Here is a 21,569-nt window from a genome sequence, read left to right on the forward strand (position 1 = left end):
TCCAATTCTTGAATGAATACGTACATGACTGTGTTGAATTTGTGAATCAAATGATACCATGGATGGATGGGTAAGCGTTTAGAAAACAGTGAGCCCCCGGCACAGGGAAAAGCTGAGTTGTTTGCAAATGGCAGAGGAGATGACTGTAACTCAGTGACACTGTGTGGCCCTCAGCTGCTGGGGGGAGAACTCCTTCAAACTCTGGCTCTCCTCATTGGTCTTAGCCTTCTAATAGAGAACCTATTGCTTCTTTTCTTTCACTAGACAAGCTCGTTGATACTATTGAGACCAGCTCCTGTGTCCTACTGAACCCTGAAAAGGTTGACCTATGAGGTTGATGCTGTCCTCCCTGTGTTTATTTTTAGTAGAGCCATTATTATGCTGCTACTAATATCACTCATAATATTCTTCTTACTAATAATGCAAGGAAACTCCCACTTGTCTGTGATTGGACCAGTTTTGCCTGGAGGCAGAGGCATGGTTTCAATGACCTTTTGATCTTCCTCTCAGCCCTTGGTTTTATTTCCACCTTGTTAACCCAAGGGTGTTCTGTTTCTACCCTTAAGGAGTTGTGGTTAGAACTAGCCAAAAAATATCATCCAGTTCACCTCCCAATGGTCACCTGTCATTCAAAGCTCAAGGTTTTTAGGATGTGGCAGTGAAGTACTAGCCATGAAGATGAAGGTAGCAGGATTTATGTGACATACACCAGACTGGTGAGGCTGTCATTTCAGAAGTCTGATGCTTGTCATCTACTGAGGAGGTGACATCCAGAACTTTCCATTCTTCTTTCATTAAGTTCATGTTTACAGATTCTTAGGATACATCAGCCACCCTGCTAGTCCATCACCAAGAGACAGAGAAGACATTGCAATGAAATGCTGCAAGAACTTAAGAGGAGGAATCAAGGAGAGAAAATCCAACAAGCCAGTGTGTATGTGTGTGTGTATGTGTGTGTGTGTGTGTGTGTGTGTGTGTGTGTGTGTGCTGATTGGTGGTAAGATAGTTAATCATGAGAGGTCCCTAGAGGAAGCTGTGTTTGGGCTGTTATCTAAATGATGAGTAGCCAGAAGAATGAGAAAAAAGAAGGACTAATGAACATAACCAGGAATATGCAAGAGTGTATGGTAGCAGTTAAGGGGAAAACAGCCTGCCCGTTTGTGGGACTGTGATATTGTGAGATGTAGATTTAGGTTTCAAGCAGTTTATTGCCATTCAACTCTTACATGTCTCAGACTCTCCAAAGTGATATGTTTGAAATGGTATTTAGGATAATGAATTGACTAATTAATGACCTTTCCTAGATTCCTTTAGGGTACCACAGGCTGGTGAGATGAGTAAATGTGATTGCTGCCAAGCCTGGAGATCTGAGTTGGACTCTTGGGACACAAATGATGGAAGGAGAAAACTGACTTCTGCAAGTTGTCCTCTGAGCTACACACATACATAGAGGCATGCACACACAGCCTTTCCTAAAAACAAACAAACAAGCAAACAAACAAGTGAAATAAAAAAGAAATAAAAATAAAACTAGCCACATGGTTAGAGAGTTGTAGTTCAGTCCCATTCTGTACCTCTGCGGATGAGTCAGGGGCTGGAGGTTGAGTTAATCAACAATGGTCAATAATTTAGTCAATCATACTGAGCTAATGATGCTTTCAGAAAAATCCAACGAGATCTGAGCTCTGGGTTTTCAGGAAGATGAACAAGAAGGCAACCATATCTGATGATGGTGTACTCCAATTCCATGGGAATGGACTCCTGCGCGCTGGAGACCCTTCAAGACCTTGGCCAATATGACTCTTCATCTGGCTGTCAACCTACATCTTCAAAATACCTATTATAATTAACTGGTTAACATAATAGGTCTGTAAGTTGCTTCCAGAAAATTAATTACAACCCAAGCAGCAAATGTGTGGAAACCCCAATGTCCCCTGTCTTAAGCAGTCATCCTGGAGTTTATAATCCACAGAAGTTTTGTGGAACTAGATGCTTAACCCATGAGGTCTGATACTATCTCTCTGTGGTTAGAGGACACCCAGCCAATGTCTTCTGCAGCATTGCTGCTTGGAATGTAGGGAAAGTCCCACAAGAGTTTCATCACAGAAGTTATCTGTGTTATGAGAGTATTGTAGGGTGAACTGAGCCTATCATATTAGTATCCTTGTACTAACAGGAGCACAATGCAAGATGAGAACTACTCAGAGGGGAAAAAAAAACTGGAGAAGTGACTAGAGGCCAAAGAAGGGTCTTCTGCATTATGCCATAGAGGTTAGTTTTCATTCTAAGAGGCAAAGAAGCCACTGATGGCTGCTAATCTCCTAGGCAGAGTCACATTTTAAGAAGAATGCCATGCTTTCCTCCACCCCCTGCTTGGTGCTCTGGGTAGGCATCCATATGACCTCCTATGGCAAGAGTGGTACTGCTACCATGTTGGAGTTTAGGCTCAACTCACAGGATGTATGCCGGGTGTCAGTTTAGAACAGGATGAAGTTAAATAACCAGTGCTCAGTCAACAGAGGGAAGGTTTGCTGATGGCTTCCATATTTTATTAGAGGTTAAGATGCCAAGCCCCTTGAACAGTCTCCTCAGCTGTTTCTATCTTGCTTCCTCTACCACGTTCTTCACTTGTCTTTGTCTTGCGGGTCTTCTTTCCTTTCCCCTCAGATGTCTCAGCTACTTTCTGGGATTCTGAGTTCCACATATCCCAGAGAAGTGCTGGGATATGTGATCAGAGGAGAAATAGTTTGCAAATATTAGCTGAGAGGACTAGCACAGGTGTCCAGTGATGGGGATGGACAACCTGGGCTTCCAGACCTGGCTCCACCAGCTACCAGCCACTGGTCACGATGAAAAACATCTTTTCCTCTCTGTTCTGTTTCCTTGTCTCTGGAATGGGGATAATCTCACAAGTGTAGTTTGGAACAAACATGAGAGTTCCTTTGTGAAATTGCTCCATAATTGCAGAGCTCTGAATACTTATTCATTTGAGATTATACATTGCTTTATTAGATGATTCTACTAGAAAGATGTCTGGGGTGGGTATTGGGATATTTTGGTTCTACATACATATATAACTTTTCATTGGTGGCAAAATTAAAATGAAGAATGTGGCTTTGTTTTTTCTCACATCCTATGTACAATAACTAGCTGGTATATACCCTTTCAGACATACCCAAAAGGTGTGTGTGTTTATATATATATATGTGTGTGTGTAATACTATATAGTATATATAAGCATATAGTAATAATATATAGTACATATAAGTATATAGTAATAGTATAAAGTATGCATAAATATATATATGTATATAGTAATCACAAGCCTTGTTTTTCAGCACTTTTTCAGTTGATATGGAAATTTTTTTATTGTCTTGGCATTTAGAACCACCACAGACACCACCTTTTCTTCCTCCCTTGCCACCTTCTCCACCATCTCTCCCTCTTCTGCACAAAGGTGGAATTCAGGACATGTCACACAGGTTAGGCAAGCACTCTACCACTTTGCCACATACCCAGCCCCAGATCTACCTTCTAAACATTCCTTCATTTCTTTGTAAACATTCTGTAGTTTTTTTTTTAAAGCTCTCTCCTGTTAAAAAAGACTGACCTTGCTTTCTGTTTTTTCATCACATATCTGCGTAGCCTTTTGTACATACATCTACAGGAGGAATTCTAAAAACTGGAGTCAAAGGATATGAGTATCTGAAATTGTGGTAGATGCTACCGAACTTTTTCCTTGTAGACTGTACGATAATATCCGTCCATGCCTGAACTAATTTTGTTGTATGCTACTAATTTTGTTGGAGATTTCAACAATTCCTTTCTTGAGTGGTCATGGGACACTGGCTAACTACATCTCACTGCTCTGTCTTATGCATCTAGTTCTTCAGGACATCAGGAGGTTGGACCAGTTGAAGAATGGCTTTTCAATAAAATGGAGGGAATCAGGCCCTGAGATGTAGGGGAGACTTGCTTTGAGGATTGTACAGAATCTCCACAGTTTCTAACGTGGAGTTTAGAAGCACGGGGGGTAGGCGATGGACTTTAAGCACACAGTATTGTGTCCTAAACATTAAATATGTCTTCTGAGCTTGTTATTATAGGAAGTTTGTGTTTGGAAGGGTGGTCCTTAAAAGCGTGAGGAAATCTAGGTGTTACCTTAAAAAGACTGTGTCCCTGTCAGTGTCAAGCTGCGGCTGGGCTCATGTCCTGATCACATGACCAGGAGTCACAGTCCTTTGGTGTTACTAGATGCAAAGCATCTGGTAACCAAATAGCATTTCCATGGAAAGAGCTCCTGGCCAGATCTGTGTGCTGGTGAGAGAGTGAACTCTTGGAGCAGAGAGGAGGGAAGAGACTATGTGGCCTCTGAAACCTTGAGGAGGCTGTTGGAAAATTGTGGATTTGGTTAGAGTTTATATTACTGTGATAAAATACTGCTCAAAAGCAACTTGGGGAAGAGAGGGTTTATTTTACTTTATTGCATACATGACAGTCCACCATGAATGGGAATCAGGACAGGAACCGAAGGTAGGGACCTGGAGGCAGGTGCTGATTCAGAGGCCACGGAGGAGTGCTATTTACTAGCTTGCTCCTCCTGGCTTACTCAGCTTGTTTTTTTATTACAACCCAGGACCACTTATGGAGGGGCAAAAGCCTCTCCACATTAATTATTAATTAAAAAAATAAATGCCCCATAGACATGTGTATGGGTCGAGTTGATGGAGTTTTTTTTCTCAATTGAAGTTTCTTCTTCTCAGATGACCCCTACTTTGTTGACACAAAGCAAAACAAAACACCCACTAACCAGAACAGTTCTGTGTCATGGTGATTGACAATACCCTTTTCTAGAGTAAGAACTCAGGATCTGGTTGGGAGTTGGTTCCCAGTCCCACTAGCTTCATTAAAAAAAAAGAAAAAAAAAGAAATTCTCAAAATGGACTGCAGGGGTGGGTTAGCAGTTAAAAGCATATCCCATTCTGCAGAGGACCTGAGTTCTCTTCCCATCTCCCACAAAGAGCAGCTTACATTTGACTGCAACTCTAGCACAAGGGATTCAGATTTCCTCTTCTAGTCACATATGCACATCCTTAGACACATAAACACATTATTTAAAAGAAAATAAATCTTAAAGTTTTATATGGCTGGAGACATGGCTCAGAGTGCTTGAAGCTCTTACAGAGGACCAGAGTTTGATTCCCAGCACACATCAGGCTGCTCACAACTGCCCATGACTCCAGCTCTAGGGGATCTGACGCCATCTTCTGGACTCTATAAGCATATGCACACACAAGTACATATATGTATTCATGCACACACATTGTTTATACAAATATTATTTTTACAAGTATTATTTATTTGTATTAATAATAACATATCTATCTATCTATCTATCTATCTATCTATCTATCTATCTATCAATCACCTATCTATATCTATCTCTCCCCCAGAAGTAAAGTCATCAGTCAAGTTTGTACTATTCTGGGAAAATAGTTATCAATGGAAATTGTGTCTGACTGATGGCAAAGACTTGGTCAAAGCCCCACTGTCACAGATGACCAATCTGGAATACAAAGAGGCCTCTTTTTCTAAACCAAAATGCTGTCTAGAGCCTGGTGGTGGTTGGCCTGGACTTAGAGGCTGCTGCCATAATGGTTGGATACATGAGAATAAAAGCTTTTCTTTTCTTTTCTTTTCTTTTCTTTTCTTTTCTTTTCTTTTCTTTTCTTTTCTCTTCTCTTCTCTTCTCTTCTCTTCTCTTCTCTTCTCTTCTCTTCTCTTCTCTTCTCTTCTCTTCTCTCCTCTCCTCTCCTCTCCTCTCCTCTCCTCTCCTCTCCTCTCTTCTCTTTCTTCTTTCTTTCTTTCTTTCTTTCTTTCTTTCTTTCTTTCTTTCTTTCTTTCTTTTCTTTCTTGAGAAAGGGCCATATTCAACCTGTCACAGGACACTGGGACAAGTCAGAACTTCCATTGCTTAACTGGCAATGTAGATTTGTGCATATTTGACAAGCCTACCATCCCTTAACCTCACATTCTCCCCGCTCTTTTGAAGAGTCCTGGACAAGTGAGGGCCAGTGATGGAGACTTAGTAGAAGTGACTCAGGGAGAATAACATGGAGACTTTGCAGGGTGATAGAAAGCCTGAGCGACTTTTTTTGTTATTTGGTTTTTGTTTGTTTGTTTTGTTTTTAAACTTTTCTTGGGTCCGAAGTACCTGCTGGAACCTCTGGACCTCCTGGAAGTCTTTGAGGTTGTGATTTACGACCTTGTAAACTAGACCGCCCTTGGCCTTCGTGTCACTGCTCCAGCTTGTAATTATCTTGGCCACAAGTGGCTGCCTGGCTTTGTTCTGCAGTTAGATACTCCTTCCTCAGTCCTTCTGTGTTCCTGAGTCATTCTCAAGCTCCAGTGTGCACATCCAGACTGGTGAGTCACTTGCCATCACCTGGGAGGGCAGTGTGGGTCAGCGAGGAGGAGGAGGTGCTGCCTTGGGGTGTACACTCCTGAGGAGAACACCCTCTTTTCTACCCAAGCACTTGAAAAGCATGGGCTCGAGGACTGTGCTGCAGAGGACAGGAGCTGGGTGTGCCAATGTGGGCAGCCTTATGAGAGCTTTGCCCATGAGACAGATGATGTGCAAGGCCTTCAGGTTAGATGGTCTGTGCTCTAGACCTTCCTCCACCACGTAGAGTCTTGGCCCAGTTTCTCACTTCTCCAAGTCTGGGTTTCCTTAGGGATACAGGTAGCCACTATGGACTGGGGACATCTCAGTCAGTAAGGTACTTGCCTGGGACATGTGAGAACTTGAGTCTGAATCCCTAGAACCCATTGTAAACATCTGGGTATGAAGGTACATGCCTGTCATTTTAGTGCTGGGAGGTGGGAGATGGGAGAAGGACTATGGGGATATCACAGCCAGCTCTGCCTGCCTATACTGGTAGAATCCCAGGCAAGTAAGAGAAATGGTCTCAATCAAAAAGATGGGAGGTTCCTAAGGATGGATACCAGGGGTTGTTCTCTGACTTCTACACATGTACCATGCATCTGTGTGCTTGCACACACACACATACACACTCACAATAAAAAAATATGACCACTGCATCAAAGGGGTTTTGCACATTGAAGTGGTACAAGAGATAATGATGCCAGCAATGACAATGGGACCAATTTCTATTCATTTTAAAGCTGATTGAATTGAGGTTCAAATTGTCCAGAGTGATAGAACAGGCAAATAGTGGAGTCAGATACAAATCCAGTCTGTTTCCAAGGCAGGAACCTTTCCCTCTGTAATTAGTCTATGTGTTTGTTGTGGGCTGACAAACAAGCTGTCTGCGCTCCAGTGGCAATAGTCACCCAAGCAGGTTCTCAGGTTTTCTCCTCAGTATGAGGCTGGAAAAGATGTAATAAGATTATGTAAATATTAGCTCAGGGTTCTGGGAAAGCCAGCAGGGCTTTAGGGTAAAACCATCTCCCAGCAAGCAAAGGCTTGTCTGCTAATTCTCTGGCCTTCTGAGACTGATCAGGTTGCCCAGTATGGAAGCAAACGCCAGTTTGCTTCTGTTTAGAGGGGAGAGCAGCTGTCTGCTCCCACTGAGGCTAGGGGAGAGCACATTCCTCGTGCGTGCGTGGTTAGAAGGAGGCTGAGGAGAGAGGGCCTGACGTCAGCCTAAGCTGGTTCCCATCTGTCCTTCCCAGCAGTGTGACCTTGGGAAAGTCACCTAATTTTTCTCAGCTTTGGGGTTCTCATTCTTAAAATGTGGGATTGTGGTGGTACTTTCTAGAGTCTTTTTAAAGATTAGGTAATAAGCTGCATGTTAGTAAAACAGTATCTGGTGCGTAGTGAGTACTTGATCAAAATAAGACAGCCGGGTAGAAGCGAGGGCTTGGTGGCCAGCATGTTGCAAGCATGACTCTTCTTTCCTGCCACATGTTGGCTACCCAAAGAGAAGGTTGCTCAGTCAGTATTAACCAGCAAATGGGTTCTTTGATTCAGCAGGCAGCTGCTCCTTCCCACGTGGCTCTCAGTGGATCATTCACGGGTATTAATCAATGTAGGTGTTCATGGTGTATGCTGAGCCCCTAGCATGCCTTCTCTCTGTTCCCAGCAGCAGCGATGGGAGTGAGGCGTGTTATCAAGTCCATTTGCAGATGAGAAAACAGAGACATGGTCAGAGATGGTCACTGGTCTGAGGATGCAGGGCTGTTGCAGGACATCAGGACACTGGGAAATGTTTGTGTGACATGCACCCAGGTTGGCCAGCTTTTCTGCTTTGACTGGGAATGTGGGGTTTCCTGGGACATTCTTTGTTAAAATGGAGGAACATCTAGAATGAGTTGTCCACTCTAACGTGGCCTTCCTGCTGAGCTTGGTGGGGGATTCTGGAGGAGGGTTGGGGGAGCGGTGAAAGAGAAAAGAGAGAATATAAAGAAGACAGAAGGTTCAATCCTGCATTGTTTGTTTTTTTTTTTTTTTTTCAAAGGTTTTGGCCTTCTCCAACTCCTGAGGTTCTCATTGTCTCCCTCTTTTCTAGCATAACCACATGGCCTCAGTTCCTTCTGTGGGCTGGGCTCCCCATAGGGATTGGGGTTATCTCCTGGAGGAGTCTGCAGCCTGAAGAGAGATCTCAGTGTGCTAACAGAAGTCATAAGGGGGATGCTGAACTTGACCTCAAGCTTTGCCAGCTGCTTAAGGACTGTATGAACATCAGAAAGTCACCAAACCTGACAGAGCCCATATTATACACTGAAGGAACATTGGGCTCTAACAGATGTAAAGAGGGAACCAATTCTAAAAGATGGGCAAGTCAGGAGGCAGAGGCAGGCAGATCTCTGTCAGTTTGAGGACAGCCTGGTCCATAAAGAAAGTTCCAGGACAACCAGGATACAGAGAAACCCTGTCTGGAAAAAAAAAATAAAACAAAAGCAAAAGCAAAGCAAAACAAAACAACAACAACCAAAAATGGACCGTGCACAGGATCTTTAGGGGACATTAATGATTTTAGATCCGAGGTCTTAACCCTGGAGCTGGTGGCATCTGATTTGATTCAACAAGTAGGTTTGGCTATTCTGCTATTTGGGTGGAGCTATGTCAGGCCTTTCTGAGGCAGGACCACAAAGATTTGGCTGAGATTTGCCAGGGTGGCAGGGAAAAGCTGTAATCCAAAGGACCCCATGGGGCAGAATCCGAAATGGCTGTCACCTCATTACAGACTGTATCTCCCACAGTAGACATCCCTCTTCACCCCTGCAGTGACCGAGACACCCCTGCCTAGCACACCCTAAGCGTGAGGCAGAAGGTCCAGAAGCATTTGTTAAATGTTGAATATCGAATGTTTCCAAGGACAAAGGATCCTAGGAAGCTCAAGTTCTGAATGAAGGCAGCTGGGGAGGGCTGAATGGGAAGATGCTTTGGGGAGAGGCTGTTTTGCCCATCTTGGTCCTGGGTGGGTGGTAGAACATAAGGGAACAAGGAGGCACAGAACACTTTGTAGAAGACACCGACCTGGTACTGGGATATGCCCTCTGAGGTTGCAGACCTAGAGACTTCAGACTAGGAATTTAGATGGAGACTATGCCATGCAGGGGTAAGAGTGTCTCCCTCGGCAGGACATTGTACGAAGAATTTGCTACCAGCCATGGTACTGAAGTGTTGGAGTGTCCACCTTTAAGCCAGTTTCCTTCACATTTCAACCTTTCCCATTTCTTTGCAACTATTTTTGCTGTTTCCATTCTCACTGGAGTTACAGAACTTAAATTTTTTCCCTTCAATTGACTCACTTTTACTTACTAACATTGTTTTTTCTCACACCAAAATCACATAACTTAAAAATGGTGATATGCTCCAGCCAAGGACCACTCATGGAGCCGGCCTGGAACCCCTGTACAGAGGTAACCTATGGCAGTTCAGTATCCAAGTGGCCTCCATAGTAATGGGGACAGAGACTGTCTCTGACATGAACTGATTGGCCTGCTCTTTGATCACCTCCCCCTGAGCGGGGAGCAGCCTTCTCCAGGCCACAGAAGAAGACAATACAGCCACTCCTGATGAGATATGATAGACTAGGGTCAAAGGGAAGGGGAGGAGGACCTCCTTTATCAGTGGACTGGAAGAGGGACACAGGTGGGGAAGAGGGAGGGTGGGATTGGGAGGAAAGGAAGGAGGGAGGTACGGGGGGGATACAAAGTGAATAAACTGTAATTAATAAAAATAAAAATAATTTAAAAAGAAAAAATGATGATATGCACTTGAAATCATCTTGCATGTCACCTGAGAAGGTCACAGATGCAAAGAAGTTTATGATAGGGCGTGTGTGTGTATGTGTGTGTATACGTGCACGCGCATGTGTGTTCGTGTGTCCCAGAGAAAGAGAGGTGCTCAGGTACAACTGCCACTAAGATGGTAAGACATAGTACCAAGCTGACTTTGTGGTCATTGTGGTTAATTTTAAGCCCCAAACCCCCTCTCTCTCTGGGTCACCATCTTTTCCAGAGTCCTGCCCTGTGCCCTGTGCACGGTGGAAGCCCTTAGGCAGAAGGAAAATGAGTGAATGGAATGAATGGGTCTCTTCTGAGGAAGGCCACAGACTCCACAGGGACCTGCAGAGCTTTGGATGCCTGGCAGTTACACCATCACTGCTGTCATTTTGTGGCTTTCTAGGCTTATCTCACTTGATTCTAATGCTGTCCCCAGGCAAGGCTCAAGTTGACAGGGCTTCTCTCACCTCCTAGCAAGCAGCATATGTTTCTCAGCATGGCCTTCAGTTTTCAAGTTAAGTTGACCTGCTAAGCTAGAAAGAAAATGGATTAGCGAAGGCTAGGTATCTGCCAGGGGCACCCATCCCTCACAATGCCTGCACCCCTCCCTCACCATGACCACACCCCTCCCTCACCATGACCACACAACCATGACTTCTAAGATTGGATCCCCTGAGGTTTTTGCCCTGGTGGTTCTAGGAACTTCCCAAGAGCCACAGACCGATGAGGCCATAAAGAAGGCTGTGAAGATGTTTTGGTGTTGATAGGAAAAGTCTGTCAACATTGGATTTCGGTGTTGGTGGAAAAGAGTTCACAGCGAGTGGGGCTTGTTGGCATGGCTCCTTCCTTTTTGCTTCCTATAGCATTCCTTTTCTTCTTATTAATTTTAAAACAGATGTGTGTCTATGTAAATGTGCACCTGGAAGTGAGAAGTCAATTTCAAATGTCTTCCTCTGTGATTCTTCACCTTTTTATTTTGACATAGAAGTCTTCCTGAACCTGGATATCACCAATTGGCTAGATTGGCTGGCCAGTGAGCCCAAAGACCAGCCTGTCTCCACCTCCCCAGGAACAGGGTTATAGACATACACTACTATGCCTGGTTTTTAAGTGGGCTCTGAATCAAAGTCCTCATCCTTGTGGGCAGTCATGTTACTGACTGAGCCATCTCCCCTGCACACCTTATACCATTGTGATTTCCACAGAAAGGGGTTTTGTGCAGACAGTGGTTAGTCCCTCTTGCTACAGGATTCTGTGCTTAACAAAAGTTTTCACATGCACTGACTATGCAGATTCAGTTCTGTTTGTAGCCAAGTTCCTTATTTCAGTTTTACTATACATCCACCTACACAATGTGTGTGTGTGTGTGTGTGTGTGTGTGTGTATTTGGTTTTCAGAATTTCAGGTCTATTAGCCTCCAAATCAGGACTCTTATCAAACTTCCCTAGTTTAATGTCATAAAAGAAGTTAACTTTCAAAACAGGACTACTTGGCAGACAGTTTATCCAGAGCAGGAGACTGACTAATATCAAACCTTGAACCAACATGTGGTTACTAAGAGTTGGGGTGGGGAGAGAGGGGAGAAAAATCAGAGACGTGTCCCAACAGCAGCAGGGAGATTTCATCTGGATTTCCCCCCAAAATGAAATTATTCAGAAATAATTCCAGAGGCTTCTTTCCTGCCATCCTACCAGGGCACAGGTGCAAATGTTTTGAATGGCCTGAATGGGTAACTTATTTATGCAAATGAGTGTTTTGCATAGTCCCAGTAAATGTGCCTGTCTACTCTCCGATATCACTTTCAGGAGTTTCGAGATGTGTTTCGGGCAAGGGCATGGTCCTAGTTTTACCTGGAAGACATTTTGGGGATGGCCATCTGGGTGGTCACTTTGAGACACTCTAAGCTGCTTGTGAGGAATGATGGCCATTGGATGGTGACTTTTCCAAGCTAGGCTTCCTTGCTGCTCTCTGTTGGCTGCTGTCACTGCTACAGGCCCCTCTGCTCTGTTCTTCAATTATGGATCCAGGTATCAGAGATTTTTCGGGTGGCATTTAGCCTGTCCAGAGCCACAACATCTGTGGAGCACTAGGGTGACCTTTGTGTCAAAAGACCCTCAAGACTTCCCCAAGAAGACAAAATCACTACTTTTGCAGTGGGTTTTCCCCTCCATTTTTATTCTGAACATTCAGCTTTTTCACTGTTTGCTATTGAACTAGAGGGGCTGAAGATTGGCCTCCAAGATCCAGGTCTGTCATCACGTTTTAGACTTTTTCGTTTTGGTTTTCTAGTTTCATTTTGCTTTTCTGTTCATTCATTTATTTTCACTTCTTTGAGACAAGGTCTAACTCACTCAGTAGCCTGAGCTGGGCTGGATCCTTTAATGCATTTTATATTTAGTGCTCCATGACAGTGGGAAGGGCGATCTTATGCAAAACATAACATGTGAAAACAACTCATAATTGTTTCGTATGTTATACAACATGGTGACTGTAGCTAAAAACAATGTATTGTGTGTTTGAAAGTTGTTGAGAACAGATCACAAATGTTCTCACTGTCCAAAAATGCTAAGTATGTATGGTGATGCATATGCTAATTAGTTTGATTATTCATCCCACAAGGTATACATATATCAAAGCATCATGTTGTATACCTTAGATATATACAATTGAAATTTGTCAATTATAAAAAATTGTAGTGCAGAAGGTGGAGAAGCCTGCTAAAATTATGAAGAGCTTTTCTCTATACAGAAAAGAAAATAATTGCCACAGGAAATTTGTCTGGCAAAGGCCAACTTTTGTTTGGTCTTCTGGCCTTTTCTGAGACTGAGAATTGAAGCTGAGAGGCTGAAAGTAGTTTGATTCAAGAACCAGAGTGCCATCCAGATGTGATGGTGTACACCTGTAGTCCCAGCACTCAGGGAGGCAGAGGCAGGTGGATCGCTGTGAGTTCGAAGTCTACAAAGCCTTGTCTACAAAGTGAGTCCAGGAAAGCCGGAGCTGTCCTGGAAAAAAAAAAAATCCTGTCTTGAAAAAAACAAACAAACAATGAACAAACAAACAAAAAAAACAAACAAAACCCCAACCCAAACCAAACCAAACAAAAAAACCCTAAACCGAACAACAAACAAATAAAACCAACCAACCGACCAAACAAAAACCCAGAGTGTCTGTTCCAGCAGTGACGATTTCATTAAGTTGGGACAGTGTGTGAAGCTCTTCATGAAGGAAGATAAAGCCAGAGAGAAAATAGAAAATAATGTACTTTAGAGGAGATAAGATGGGGGCAAACTGTGTGGGAATGGAGGAGCCCTGAATAAGATTTGGGAGTGTGTACGTTTTTTCTTTGATGTTTAAGTAGGGCTGGGGACATGTTCCAATGATGGAGAAAGTGTCTCTGTCTGTCTATGGGTCTGTCTCTTACCACACTGAGCTCTTTTCAGTGTTATTGGGTTCCTCTTCTACTCCACACTGAGGCTTACCTTGGCAGTTTAGAGGGTTTGCTCAGCCTATGGGTACACAGACGTGATAGCCACAGAAAGCTCCACGCAAATCTGAGGACAACTGTCAACCTGTGACCTCTGAAAGAAACCAAAATGCCACTTTCATGGCCCATGAGCTCATCTCACAGTACAGAGAGATACCCTGGAATCTAATCATTAACATTAAATTTAAGGAAGATGGCAAGAGGCAAGATATGTCTGACCCCTAGCTCCTTATTTGACTATAGCCAGCCTAATAAATGATTGACTTTCTGTCCTCTGTGAGTTTTACAGGGAGAGACAGAGACACAGAGAGAGAGAGAGAGTTTGAGAGTTTCTTATTCCTGTTCAGCTTGTATTACTTTTTGTTTGTCTCTTATTATATACTTGTCCCATTCTGCCCGGGGTAGATCCATATCATCAGGAGAGAATGAGAAGCAGACATGTACACAAACACACATTTGCTTTCAAAGATAAACATAGGCTTCTAGTCAGGAACGGATGTGTAAAGCAAGAGCACATCTATCTTTGTGTAAAGCAAGGACATGACTGCCCTTGGTCTTATAACGACATGGGGGCTTTGTCTGAGACTTGGACCCCTTAGGGCTTGAGGATCTCAGAGACTCTTCGTTTTGGCCTTAGTTTAGCAGTTAGGTCCCTTTGCTTCTTTGGCTTTGCCATATAGATCTTTTAGTAGACAATCCAGCTAACTCGGGAACTCTGGGCCATTGCAAATAGTCCTGTCTTCTCTACCTGTGCCTCCCCTCCCCCCCCCCCCGTGTGTGTACGTGTGTGTATCTGAGTGGATACATACATAGAGGCCAAAGGTTGAGATTTTTTTTTTCAATAACTCTCCATCTAATGTTTTGAGACTGCAACTCACTGATTTAACAGGAGCAGCTGACCAGCAAGCCTCAGGGAACTCTTGTCACCACATCCCTAGTGCTAGGATTGCAGGTGCAAGCTGCCAGCCTGGCTTTTTACCTAGGAGCAAGGCATCCAAGCTAAGGTTCTCAAGTTTGTACAGTAGGACTTGACTCAGGCTCCAGGTTTTTGCACAAGTCCAATGCTTGGCAGAGACTTGACCCGTAGGGAAGATGAGGTTTCTATTCAGAGTATTTGTGTTTCTACACTTTATTCCAGTTCTTGGTAGTATACTGATTTTTGACTCTGCCTCATTATTTTATTTCCTTCTTATCTGTCTCCCAGAGAATCTTAGAAACACAGAATGAATGGGGGAAAGTCTGTGGTGATAATGACACTGCCCACTTCCTTTTCAGGAACCTACTCTGTATCTGTGATAAGTATCTGCTCTGTTTATGCCTCCATAGTGATTATTTAAAGCGTTTTATGGGGTTTACTCTCTCTTTCTCTCCCTATCATCTACCAGCACTGTCTTGTTGAAGCTGACTATCAGGTAAATGACCTCATCTGTCCACCATGGGCATGCTTAAGAATCAATAGTTTCTCTCTCCCTTCCCACCCCTTTCCTGAGAGGGGAGGTATTGTTTTGACTATTGCTTTTCTTCTAGGAGGGTAAACTCAGTCTCAAGTAAATAAAACAATCAATGCTTAATAAAGACTCACTATCAGACACTTTGTTAGGTACACGTTTATATATATATATATATATATATATATGTAAACCTTCACAGTAGCCGTGACTGTAAGGTGACATCTTTTTATCTCCTCCCATCTCCACCAATGCCCCAGATTGACTCTTCTCAGGAGTATCCCTTTAGCTGACAAGGTTAAGAGTGGAAAAGGAATGGAGATAGAAATAGACTATCACATCTTGAAATTAAAGGGCATATAACTAGAAGTGGCTGGGCCTGAGCTAGGGAGCCACGTCGTTTTTAGGCATTTACATCTGATGTTCATGCCTCAGGACTGACTATATATGACCTACCCCTCACCACTTTCTGTGGTTTCATGTGAAGGTCAGGCAAAGGTGTGGAAAAGGCCAAGGTTGCTTTCCCTAGAACCCTTCTTCCCCGCCCCCCACCACCCTTCTCCCCTTGCAAACACCCTCTGGGGGGTGGAGTCCCAACAGCTTGATTCATCTCTCCAGCTGGCTGTTCCCTGGGGCCTCTCTCTCAGATCAGGAGCTGATAAACTAATTGGGGCTAATGTGATAATGGGCAATGATGACATTTACTGTTTTTATCAGGCTGAGGGCATACATTTGCATGTTAACACGGCCTTTGGCAGGTAGACAAGGTTGAACTGGAGGGCAGGTGGGTTTATTTGCTGGTGGTTAGAGAAGAAGAGGGCTTTGGTTTATAGAGCTATCCCACACCCTGCCACATTAAGGATGCCAATACCTCCTTTAATGGCCCACCTTCTTCCAAGACCCCTCCACACCCACCCCTGCCCCACCACTATCATTTGCACTTGAAACTTCTCTGAATTCATGTGGCTTAACCCAAGCAACAAGTGAGTGTAAGAGAATACTGCTGCTGGCTTAGCAGTCCTTGTTAGCCACACAACAGCCATTTGGGTTCTGTTCTTTCTGAAAGTCTTTGCGTATGCGCGTGTGCGCGCGCATGTGTGTGTGTGTGTGTGTGTGTGTGTGTGTGTGTATTCTTTTTTACAGGAGGAACTTCTGTGATCACAAAATCTTCATCTTTTTGCCCAATCTCTCTCCTGTCTCTCAACAAAGGGAGAGGAGGCTTGGAGAGTTCAAGATACCTGCCTGGATGCTTTGCTCATAAAGGCTGGTGTCCAGGAAGACCCAAGGGGGAAAGTTAATGGTTAGGGGATTGTATTTTTCCTGGCCAGGGCAGTCACTTTCCTGTGCAGGTGGAGAAACATTTGGGATCCAGTGAAGCAAGAATAGGAAACTCCCTGTACATCCTTGGTTCAGGGGGATGGGAACCTATGAAATCTGTAGATCCTCTGTGTGGTCCACAACTTGCTCACACTGTTGGCATTTTGGTTTTCTCTTTTCTGGATCTTACAGCGAGGGCTGATAAAAAGTAATAAGCACCACCTAAGTGTCAAGGTGAAGTGGAGAGGATCTGGTGAGCAGCCCTCGCCTTACCAAGGATGATTGTTGCCCTTAGATATAAGGTCTCAGAGTGGAGCCTCCCTTCCAGGACCGCTCCGTCTAACCTTCCTCTGAGGTGCTTACCCGGGGCTGTTCAAAGTCGTCTGAAATGGTCAAGAGTCACTACAAAGAGTTGGTCATGATGCCCAGAGACAGAATAGCCTAGAAGCTCCTTCCACGCCTGGTACCTGCACAGCCAGGGCAAGGATCTCCATGCCAAAGCAGAGAGGGCTAGATAAGGTTAGAAAATGAGAGATGTTCAAGAGCAGCTCCACAGCCCCCTTCCTGCATCTGCCTGACAGGGGCATGGCTTTTATACAGCCCCCCCTTCTTCACTGTGTCTTTGGGGAGTGAGGTACTTTTCACCTGAAACTGCCTCTAAGCTGAAAAGTACAGTCACTACCAAATCAATTCCTCATCCATTAACAGGTTGTCTCTGTTCTTGAGACACAGGCATAACCTGGTTAGACCTGTTTTGTTTGAACACTAACGTGTGAGTTGGCCAAATGCAAATGAGCCAATGTTTGTAATCCTTTATTTTATTTTTTTAAAGGGCCGGACAGCCAATCAGAGGAGGGGGAAGTGACTTAGGGAATTCCCGGTTGGTGGCTTATTGCTTAACATCCTACAAAATGATTTTAAATTATTGTCATATGCATTTATCTTCACCCTGATGAGAGCTCAGACGTGATAAGGCCGTGGCTCCCCATCCTGGTCGGAGCTGGGGTGATAGTTTCCTCCTGCCCTCTTCATCGACAGAGCCACAGAACTTCCCACCCAGAATCTTGAGGTAAATGAGGTAGGTCCTTGCTTTTAAATCTTCTTTTGAGCCTGGAATTCAAACACCTGTGTGGAACGAACTTGAATCAGACAGGTGAAAATAAACCAGAGCCTCCCCGAGGCAGCTGCCAAGAAGTAAGCTTGCGTTACCTGGGCTCACCTACTGGGTCTTGTTAGAGTTTATTTGGGTGAGAGTAGCTGGGCTACTCGCTTTGAGTGTTGTCTGTGAAAGTCCCTACACTGTCTGGACTTCCAATCAGCCAGAGTCTAAAAGTCCCCTGGTTTCTGTCTGCCCATGTGGTGTGACAAAGCCATATCCTGGGTTAGATTTCTCTGGAACAAAAAGCAGCCGAGGACAGGTGACTCTGATGTCGCTCAGTGACAACAAGCTGGTTGGCTAAGGGCTGGTAGGTCTCACATTCTAGAGGTATCTTTGCTGATATATATATATATATATATTTTCCTAACTCAGGAGCTATAGGGAAAAGCTGACTTACCTTTTAGGTATTCCAGTTTGGAAAGGGAACAGGGATCAGCTGGCCACGGTAGGTAGGCAGATTCTACCATTAAAAATGATCCCGGGCAGAAAGAAAACTCGCCTTAGGTAAATTATTTCTACCATATCACAAGAGGACAGACCAACTCTTTGTTTTTCCACAATGGAATAAATACTATGCGCAGACAGGCAGACATGACTCACCAGGAACATACGCCTTTGCTACAGGGACTCCTTTGAGTTTGTTTGTATACCATGGACAAGTGTTGGTCCCAGCGTGGACAGAACAGAGAACAGTAGGGGAATGGATCTTGTTGGTTCCTGAGAGCATCAGGGTGGCAGTCTTCCTTGGGACACTCTGAGGGCCACTGTGGGATGATGCCTGTTGAAGCGTAAGATTCTCCGAGTTTGAGCCCTCCGATGTCTCTGCTGTTTCTTCGTGTTGGCCTCAGAAAGAACGGGGGAGTTTGGAGTCTGAGATTTCTGAGGGAAACACCAGTAGGTTCTGCGGTTGTTGGTGTGAAGATGTATCGAGACGGTGCATTTTAATGAATGAGGGGAGGTTAGGGACCAAGGATGGCTGTGTGCTACCACCCCTGAGGTCCAGGGAAGAGGTGCTTTCTACAAAGGAGATAAAGACATGTTATGAGGAAAATTTCATGGTTAAGAATGCTATTAGCCTTGTGGCACTTTCACGGCATCACTGGCCAGTGGCATTTAAAACCCGTGACAGAAGAGATAAGAGTTATTTGGAAGTTTGTAACTGTATTTAAACCAGATATCATGAGTACCACCTCCATGCTTCTAGACTGTTGGGCAGAGATGTTCAGAAAGAGCAGACTTGAGGAAGGTGTGTTGGAAGTTATGTGACCACTCAAGGCATCCATGTTCAGGACCTCTTCCAGTAGTGTGTTTGGAAGTTACAGGAGTGTTTAACCCAGGCCTCATTTATGCAAAAGTTCTGAGTCGATACCCCTTGCTGCTGTTGTGTGTGCTAAAAAAATTATATTACCTATATCCACACAAGTTCCCTGATGTTTTTATTATATTATTAGGCCGTGATTTCTCATGGGAGTACCTTGGGCTGTTCTAGGCCTCTGACAGGCTTCATTCACACTCATGATTCGGTGTTTGCGGGTGCCCTGAGGGTCTCCCATTCATTGTCTGGCTTCCTCCCAATGCTCTTTCAATACCTCTTTGACTGCTTTGAAGGCCTGAGACAAAAGTGGAACTGAGAGTTCAGCTGTGTTCTCACTGGCATTTTGTTAGCTAGCTGATAGCAGCAGCTCAGAATGGGAGTGCTTTGGGGGCCGTGTTCTGCTCTAAGGAAGTGGGATCTTGCTTTCTGGAATCCTACTAGGTTTTATTTCCTTCTTATCTCCTGGGGATTTGAGAACTGGACCGTGCTCACTGGCCTCTCTTTCATTTTTTTAACATGCGAGGATGTTGTTTCCTAGTGTATCGTCACGCACAGGTGTGGAGGCTTTCAGGCAAGCTCACTTAGTCTCTCCCTTTGGATGGAGGCATCCCTAGGCCTTTTCAAACAGAGATGGCCTTTGAAGCCTTCCTTGAGATGAGGTGGGGAGGGTTCTGAAGCACCCAAACAGAGCCTGCCAACACGCAGGGCTACCCTGTGAAGGAACCAAATAGAAACTTGAAACTTGAATTCCAGTGCCACCACCTTGCTGGGTGTTTTAAGCCGTTTCTCCTGCCCACCTGGCTCTCCTCTTCCATGGAAGCGAAGCAACTGATTTTTCTGTCATGGGTGGGGCCCCGGTTGAGAAGCATTGGTTTGGTGACCACACACCCTGACCCTGCCTTTGTTACTGTTTAACTGAACTCTGAGCAGTGGCTTTCGGTGTGGGGAAGCCAAATCTGTAGTGGGGTCTCCCTTGGAGCAGAGAGGCAGGAGGCTGCCGCACTGCCCAACTTTCCTTAAATCAGTTCCGAACAGCCTCGGGGAGAGGATGGATAATTCACTTTATTTGTCATTTTCATACTTAAAACATAATTTTAAACGATTTGTTCTAAGGAGCAGGCATTTTTCCTCTCATTAAAATTTGTGATTTTTTTTTTTTTTTAATGCTGATCATAATTTTAAAGGGCCAAATACTAAGAGATGAAAAAAAAATCAGTGATACTCTGGGGAGAATGGCTGTAAATGATAGCTTATCTTAGGATAGGACACAGTTTCTAGCCAAATGGCACATGGTAAGGAAGCCAAGATGCTCTGGAGTAGACAATTCCCTCAGTCCTTCAGAGTTAGTTGATGAAAACCTCATTGCTTTTCAGATGGGAACAAAGATCATTTCTTTGGGAATCGTCCCTGAGGCTGGCTCTGACTTTGGAGTGATTGGAGCCCAGTACAGGGAAGGCAGTTGGTGGGGCAGTGCAGTCAGCATGGCAGTCAGGAGATCCGGCAGTTGGCACAGAACGATACACTCCATCTCTCTCGGATTTTAGTTTTCTCTTTTATACATCCTGATTAGCTTTAAGATGCATTTGTACTTAAGATGCCTGCCACTATGTTGAGGGTTAGCAGGATTACAGTCTCTAATCCCAGCACTCAGGGAGGGAGAGGCTGGTGGATCTCTGTGATTTTGAGGCTAGCCTCGAGTTCCAGGTCAGCCAGGACGGTTATATAGAGAAACACTGTCTTGGGGAAAAAAAACAAAACAAAACAAAAACAACAACAACAAGAAAAAAAAAAACAACTCTCCGGGAACATAGAGAGAGGGGTGATATATGCCCCCAAGACAGGAAGACCACTGGAGACCCTTAAATGTCTCCTCTAGGTCGTAAGAACTTTGACTAAGAAGAGACTGGTGAGGGATGAAACTGGCACCCGGAGCCTTTGTGTGTGTGTGTGTGTGTGTGTGTGGGTGTGTGTGGGTGTGTGTGTGGTGTCTCAGCAGCTAATTGCACATGCTATGCCATTCTAATCCATGGGCCCAGAGCTGGTGGGACAGCAGAATTGGGAGGCATGTGATAATAGAGAGCAGGTGAGCTGTGAATACTACTTGAAGCAGCACCACAGCTGCCTTCAAATCAGCCCAACGTGAGCCTTCCACACTCCGACATCCACTCAGCCTGTGCTGCACTGATTTGTCCATGGGTGACTGGGCAGATGAGAAAGATGTGACCCTCATCCTAGAGGAAGACTCGATGGTAATCATGTAGACAACAGGGCTGGTTGGGCCTCCTGGACGGCTCAGCTCTATATCTGCAGCAGAAAGAGCTTACAACAGGGTCAAGCATGGCGTCCCACTTAAAGAGGCTCCTAGAGTTTTAATTGACTTGGTTTTAAAAGAGACATCCCATAAAATGTTCCTTTGAAAATGATTTCACTAGCACCTAACCACAGTCTGTCTTTGGTTTGCTGTTCGGGGCTAGGCTCCTTATTTCCTGGTCACTGGCCTCACTTGTATTCCCCTCTCCTGATCCTCTCATACCTATTTCTTGGCATTATAATCACTGTTAAGGAGTTTTGACTATTTATTTAAATTACGAT

At 44.4% G+C, this 21,569-nt stretch overlaps 1 protein-coding gene across 3 annotated transcripts in view; it reads left to right on the forward strand.

The window, feature by feature from the left end:
* The first annotated feature begins 17,411 nt into the window (after positions 1–17,411).
* Positions 17,412–21,569, forward strand: part of Ehf (ETS homologous factor) — a 40,832-nt gene continuing 36,674 nt past the window's right edge. The window contains exon 1 of one of the 3 annotated variants that reach the window (XM_060371455.1): positions 17,412–17,581. The gene's annotated coding sequence lies outside the window, so the exon portion shown is untranslated. The remainder of the gene's footprint in view (positions 17,582–21,569) is intronic. The other 2 variants (XM_021658771.2, XM_021658770.2) reach the window with 2 other exon arrangements.

This window comes from Meriones unguiculatus, chromosome 18 (assembly GCF_030254825.1).
Source record: "Meriones unguiculatus strain TT.TT164.6M chromosome 18, Bangor_MerUng_6.1, whole genome shotgun sequence".
NCBI lineage: Eukaryota > Metazoa > Chordata > Mammalia > Rodentia > Muridae > Meriones > Meriones unguiculatus.